Source organism: Cucumis melo, chromosome 10, assembly GCF_025177605.1.
Source record: "Cucumis melo cultivar AY chromosome 10, USDA_Cmelo_AY_1.0, whole genome shotgun sequence".
In the NCBI taxonomy this organism is placed as follows: Eukaryota; Viridiplantae; Streptophyta; class Magnoliopsida; order Cucurbitales; family Cucurbitaceae; genus Cucumis; species Cucumis melo.
In genome coordinates, this window is record NC_066866.1 from 20,003,387 (window position 1) to 20,010,025 (window position 6,639).

Consider the following 6,639-nt stretch of genomic DNA (forward strand, 5'->3'; position numbering starts at 1 on the left):
TAATCGATGGTGATTTTGTTTTTGTAATTTCGCTTGAATTTAATGTTAACAAATAGTAAAATAACCTCATTTTCAAAAAGCGGGAAAATCTGATTTTTCCCCTAAAATTGGAGTCATCTATTCAACAAACACTTTATATCAATCTTAAATAAACATATACTATTGTGAACAATGAACAAGATTCATTAAGATTGATATCCCTATTTGAATTTATGTTTTAAATATTGTATTTTGTATTCTTTATAATTGTAAACATTATTATGAAGGAAATCGAATTTCACGAAAGTGTGTGATCATTGTGCAATACAAAAATCAATGTTTATATAAATAAAAAAACCATCAAACAAGATTTAATAAGGATAAAAAACCACACAACCTAAGTATGCTTCTTCAGTGAAGAATGTGTTGAAGTTAAATTAATCTAAACTTAATACATGAATTTGCATTATTAAATATGCATGAATATGTGAGATACATGGAATAGTTAATAATCACTAAATACATTGATATATGAATAGTCACATGTATTGATATTTATTGTTAATATACTTTTCTACTAGTATAAATATGTGTAAGGTTTCTCATTTGTAAATAAGAAAGAAAGTAAGAAATTCAAGTTTAAGAAATATTATTCAAGTTCTTTCTTCTCAATTGTGTGAATAAGAGAACAATCTTCTTCTCTTGTTTCTTGATTTGTATTGTAAGGGTCTATTACGTTTCCAACAAGTGGTATCAGAGCTCCGGTTAGATATGGCTTCGAATGGTAACATGTTGCAACCCCAACTTCCAAGGTTCAGCGGAAAGAATTTTAATCAATGGAGTATTCAAATGAAAGTGTTATATGGCTCTCAAGAATTGTGGGATATTGTTGAAAGAGGATACACTGAAGTTGAGAATCAGAGTGAGCTCACAAATCAACAACTTGTTGAGTTAAGAGAAAATCGTAAGAAAGACAAAAAGGCTTTATTCTTCATTTATCAAGCTGTTGATGAATTTATTTTCGAGAGAATTTCAACAGCTACTTCTGCAAAGGCGGCTTGGGATATTCTAAGATCTACCTATCAAGGAGAAGATAAGGTAAAGATGATAAGGTTACAAGCTCTCAGATCCGAATTTGATTGCATTAAAATGAAAGAAACTGAAACTATTGAAGAATTTTTCAATCGTATTCTTGTAATTGTCAATAGTTTAAGATCAAATGGTGAAGAAGTAGGCGATCAAAGAGTTGTTGAAAAGATTCTTAGAAGTATGCCAAGAAAATTTGAGCATATCGTCGTTGCAATTGAAGAATCGAAAGACTTATCTACGTTGTCTATAAATAGCTTGATGGGTTCTCTTCAATCCCATGAGCTAAGATTAAAACAATTTGATGATAACCCCGAGGAAGCTTTTCAAATGCAAACTTCATTTAGAGGCGGTTCACGTGGAAGACGTGGTGGTCATGGAAGACGAGGAGGTGGAAGAAACTATGATAATAGAAGCGGTGCAAATTCTGAAAATTCACAAGAAAGCTCTTCTTTATCTCGAGGAAGAGGAAGCGGAAGAGGAAGAGGCTTTGGCAGAAACCAAGGAGGTGGTCGTGGTAATTTCTCTCAAATTCAATGCTTTAATTGCGGAAAGTATGGTCATTTTCAAGCAAATTGTTGGGCACTAAAAAATGGAGTTGGAAATACCACCATGAATATGCATAAAGAACAAAAGAAAATTGATGAAGGCATTCTATTCCTCGCATGTAGTGTTCAAGACAATGTTGTAGAGCCTACATGGTATCTTGATAGTGGTTGTAGCAACCACATGACAGGAAATAGAAGTATATTTGTTACTTTGGATGAATCTTTCCAAAGTGAAGTGAAGACTGGTGATAATACCAGACTACAAGTCAAAGGCCAAGGTGATATTCTTGTGAAGACAAAGAAAGGGACAAAACGAGTTACAAATGTGTTCTATGTTCCAGGTCTAAAGCATAATCTTTTGAGTATTGGCCAACTGCTTCAACGAGGTTTAAAAGTTTCATTTGAAGGTGACATATGTGCAATCAAAGATCAGGCCGGTGTTCTTATTGCCAAGGTAAAAATGACTGCTAATAAGATGTTTCCTCTTAACTTTACATATGGTCAAATATCTTGCTTCAGCAGCATATTGAAGGATCCATCCTGGCTTTGGCATTTTAGATATGGTCACTTAAACTTCAAGTCACTATCTTATTTGTGCAAAAATCATATGGTGAGAGGTATACAAAATATCAACCATGAGACAAATATTTGTGAAGTGTGTATTCTTGCAAAACATCATCGAGATTCATTTCCAACTGGGAAAGCTTGGAGAGCCTCTAAACCTCTCGAGTTGATTCATACAGATTTGTGTGGTCCTATGCGAACAACAACAAATGGAGGTAATCGATATTTCATAACCTTCATCGATGATTTCAGTAGAAAGTTGTGGATTTATTTTTTGAAAGAAAAGAGTGAAGCACTTGTATGTTTTAAATCCTTCAAAGCTTTTACTGAAAATCAAAGTGGTTACAAGATAAAAACTTTGAGATCTGACCGTGGTGGAGAATATATAGCTTTTGGTAATTTTTTCAAGGAGCAAGGAATTCATCATCAAATGACAGCTCGAATGACTCCACAGCAAAATGGAGTTGCAGAGAGAAAAAATAGAACAATCATGGAAATGGCGAGAAGTATGCTAAAAGCAAAAAATCTGCCAAACGAATTTTGGGGAGATGCTGTTGCATGTACTGTTTACATTCTAAATCGAGCTCCAACAAAGAGTGTTCCAGGTATGACTCCTTATGAAGCATGGTGTGGTGAGAAACCATCTGTTAGTCATTTGAGAGTGTTTGGGAGTATAGCTTATTCTCATATTCCAAATCAGCTAAGAGGCAAGCTTGATGATAAATCTGAAAAATGCATTATGGTAGGTTATAGTGAAAATTCTAAAGCTTATCGATTGTATAATCCTGTGTCAAGAAAAATTATTATCAGCAGAGATGTGATTTTCAGTGAAGATGAATCATGGAACTGGAATGACGACGTTGATGAAGCTAAAAGTCCATTTCATGTTAATATTGATGAAAATGAAGTTGCTCAAGAATTAGAGCAAGCAGAAATTCAAGCGATGGAGTCATCTTCGTCCTCAACGTCATCTTCCACAAGTAATGATGAAATCTCACCAAGGAGAATGAGGAGTATTCAAGAAATTTATAATACCAATAACAGGATTAATGATGATCATTTTGCTAATTTTGCATTATTTGCTGGTGTTGATCCTGTAACTTTTGATGAAGCCATCCAAGATGAGAAATGGAAGATTGCAATGGATCAAGAGATTGATGCGATAAGAAGAAATGAAACATGGGAGTTGATGGAGCTTCCGACAAACAAACAAGCTCTTGGAGTAAAATGGGTGTATAGAACAAAGTTGAAGTCAGATGGTAATGTTGAAAAATACAAGGCAAGACTTGTTGTAAAAGGCTACAAGCAGGAATATGGTGTGGATTATGAAGAAATATTTGCCCCTGTGACAAGAATTGAGACCATTCGATTGATTTTGTCATTAGTTGCTCAAAATGGATGGAAAGTTTATCAAATGGATGTAAAATCCGCTTTTTTGAATGGACACTTGAAGGAAGAGATATTTGTTGCACAACCTTTGGGCTATGTGCAAAGGGGAGAAGAAGAAAAAGTGTACAAGTTGAAAAAAGCTTTGTATGGATTGAAGCAAGCTCCGCGAGCTGTTAAGCAGATTTATGACAAACCCGAAAAGAAGTCATTGGGAAGCAGGAAAAAGAGTTCTTCGTTATATTCTTGGCACCATTAATTTTGTGATGTTTGGTTTTTGTGATAGTGACTGGGGTGGTAATGTGGATGATCATAAAAGTACATCTGGTTATGTTTTTAGTATGGGTTCAGGTGTTTTTTCATGGACTTCAAAGAAACAATCTGTTGTTGCCCTTTCTACAACCGAAGCAGAATATATCTCGTTAGCTGCAGCTGGATGTCAAGCTTTATGGCTTCGGTGGATGTTAAAAGAATTGAAGTGTATTCAAAAATGTGAAACTGTTTTATTTTGTGATAATGGATCTGCCATAGCATTATCAAAGAATCCAGTTTTCCATGGAAGAAGCAAGCATATTAGAATCAAATATCATTTTATCAGAGACTTGGTTAAAGATGGAGAAGTGATAGTAAAATATTGCAAGACTCAAGATCAAGTGGCTGATATTTTTACAAAGGCGCTCAAGTTTGACTTATTTGTTAAATTCAGAGGAAAACTTGGAGTTGCTCAAGTTTAGATTAAGGGAGGATGTTGAAGTTAAATTAATCTAAACTTAATACATGAATTTGCATTATTAAATATGCATGAATATGTGAGATACATGGAATAGTTAATAATCACTAAATACATTGATATATGAATAGTCACATGTATTGATATTTATTGTTAATATACTTTTCTACTAGTATAAATATGTGTAAGGTTTCTCATTTGTAAATAAGAAAGAAAGTAAGAAATTCAAGTTTAAGAAATATTATTCAAGTTCTTTCTTCTCAATTGTGTGAATAAGAGAACAATCTTCTTCTCTTGTTTCTTGATTTGTATTGTAAGGGTCTATTACGTTTCCAACAGAATGGAGAAAAGGAAAAGTGAGATTTCCCCTTTTACATTCCTTATTTCATGTATTTCACGAACAAGCTCGTTATTCGTCACAAACTAACTTGTGCTCCTCATCAAACAAAGATACAACCACACGATCTTTTTCATTATTCTCTTGGATTCTAGAAGTGTTAGAAGAGTAAGCTCAAATAGGAGGAAGGTTAAGAAAATCTTGATAGTTGAGAGGAATATGTAGAGAGGCCTCAACGTGGAGTCTAGGGCTAGAGAGGAATATTAGTCTCTCAATCAATGCCTTTGGCAATGAATGCATAGAACCCTAAAAGGGTATGATGTAGTGTATATGTAGCTCCACTCTTAAAACTCTAATCCATTAATTCCGCATTTTTCCAAATTGATTAATTAACTATTAATTAACCAACCATTATGTCTTAAATCACATTTAACATAAAATAATTGAAACATACAAATACCTCGTATATACTATACATGTACAAATCTCTTTATCTTACACCTCCATACAAATCTAATTCATATGAATTTAATATTTGAATCTCATTCAAAATATAATGTATATATCTAATAATATAGTTCAAATTATAGATCACATCTACAATTAACTATATCCGTTAATGTTTCAAAATACATTATATTTTATATTAATATTATTCCCTTAATCAAATTAAACAATTCCAAGTTTTCCATATAATTGTTCGTAGTGAGCTAATAATGGCACTCAATGAACCACATATTAGATACTCCAATGATATGAGATTAATTAATCAAACTCTAATTCAATTGGTTGATATTCATTATTGACTTATCACTCCATTAAAGATTGATAGCTGCACTGTTTGCACTGTAGATATAGTTACATGCCATGAATTGATGTTCATTAACTACCGGTCACTTCATTAAGAATCGATTAGCTACATTCTTCACATTGTAGATGATAGAAAGCACACAAAAGCAGCGAAATTAAGAATCGAAAAAAAAAATACTTTAATTGCATCTAAACAACTTTAGAGATTAACATGCATATGAAACCCTAATTAAAACTAAATTAGGGTTAATTGGAACCGTACCTTTGTAGCTTCTCGATTATTTGATAATCTCTTCACAAACTCGAACCGAGATCACTACTAGCACTAACCCGCTATTCTCTGGACTTAGAATCGAGTTGTAGGACCTGTAATGTGGAGGAATTAGAGAGAGATGTGGAAATTTGGAGGGAATTAGGCTAAGATTTGGGTGAGGAGAAATTTTTTTGGTTATTTTGTAAAAATAAAATTACGAAAATTTCAAAATTTGAGAAAATGGCTTTAAATAACCTAATTATATGCAAAATTAGTTGACTACACTTAACATTCCACTAACCATTAGTGGAACTTAGTGGGATGAGTGGTTACCTAGGTGTCTACATCTCAGGTAGCCACTTATCCCACTAAGTGTTAGTGGATTTATTCAACAAAATGTTTGATTTTTTCGCTAACTAGTCCAAGAGCAATATGATCCTTTGACCATTTAAGTTAAAGTGAAAGTTTGACTTTTTCAAGTCAAAAGTCAACATTTTGACTTTTTACCATTTTGTTTTTCTTGACTAATTTCGACCTCCCGAGCATGAATTCACATTCATTTTTCTGAAATTCAAATCACATTCGAATATAAAGCTGGTCAAAGTTTGACTTTTCAAAGTTAAAAGTCAACATTTTGACTTTTTACAACTTTGATCATTTCCATCAATTCTGAGCTTCCGAATAAGAATTCGTATATTTTAAATATTTAAATTACATTTAAACATAAAGCTTTATCTCAAACTTATAGCCGATGGCTATATCAAATATGTTTGTCGGTTTCTCTCTCTTTACCTAATTCGAATAATTCAAATTATTCCTACATAATTCAAATTATTCCTACATATTATTCTAAGTTAAATCCATATAAGCTTGCAGGAAACCTAATGGACCTATAGATCATGGACTCTAACAATCCGAGATTAACTGACTAAACCTTTTTAGACCG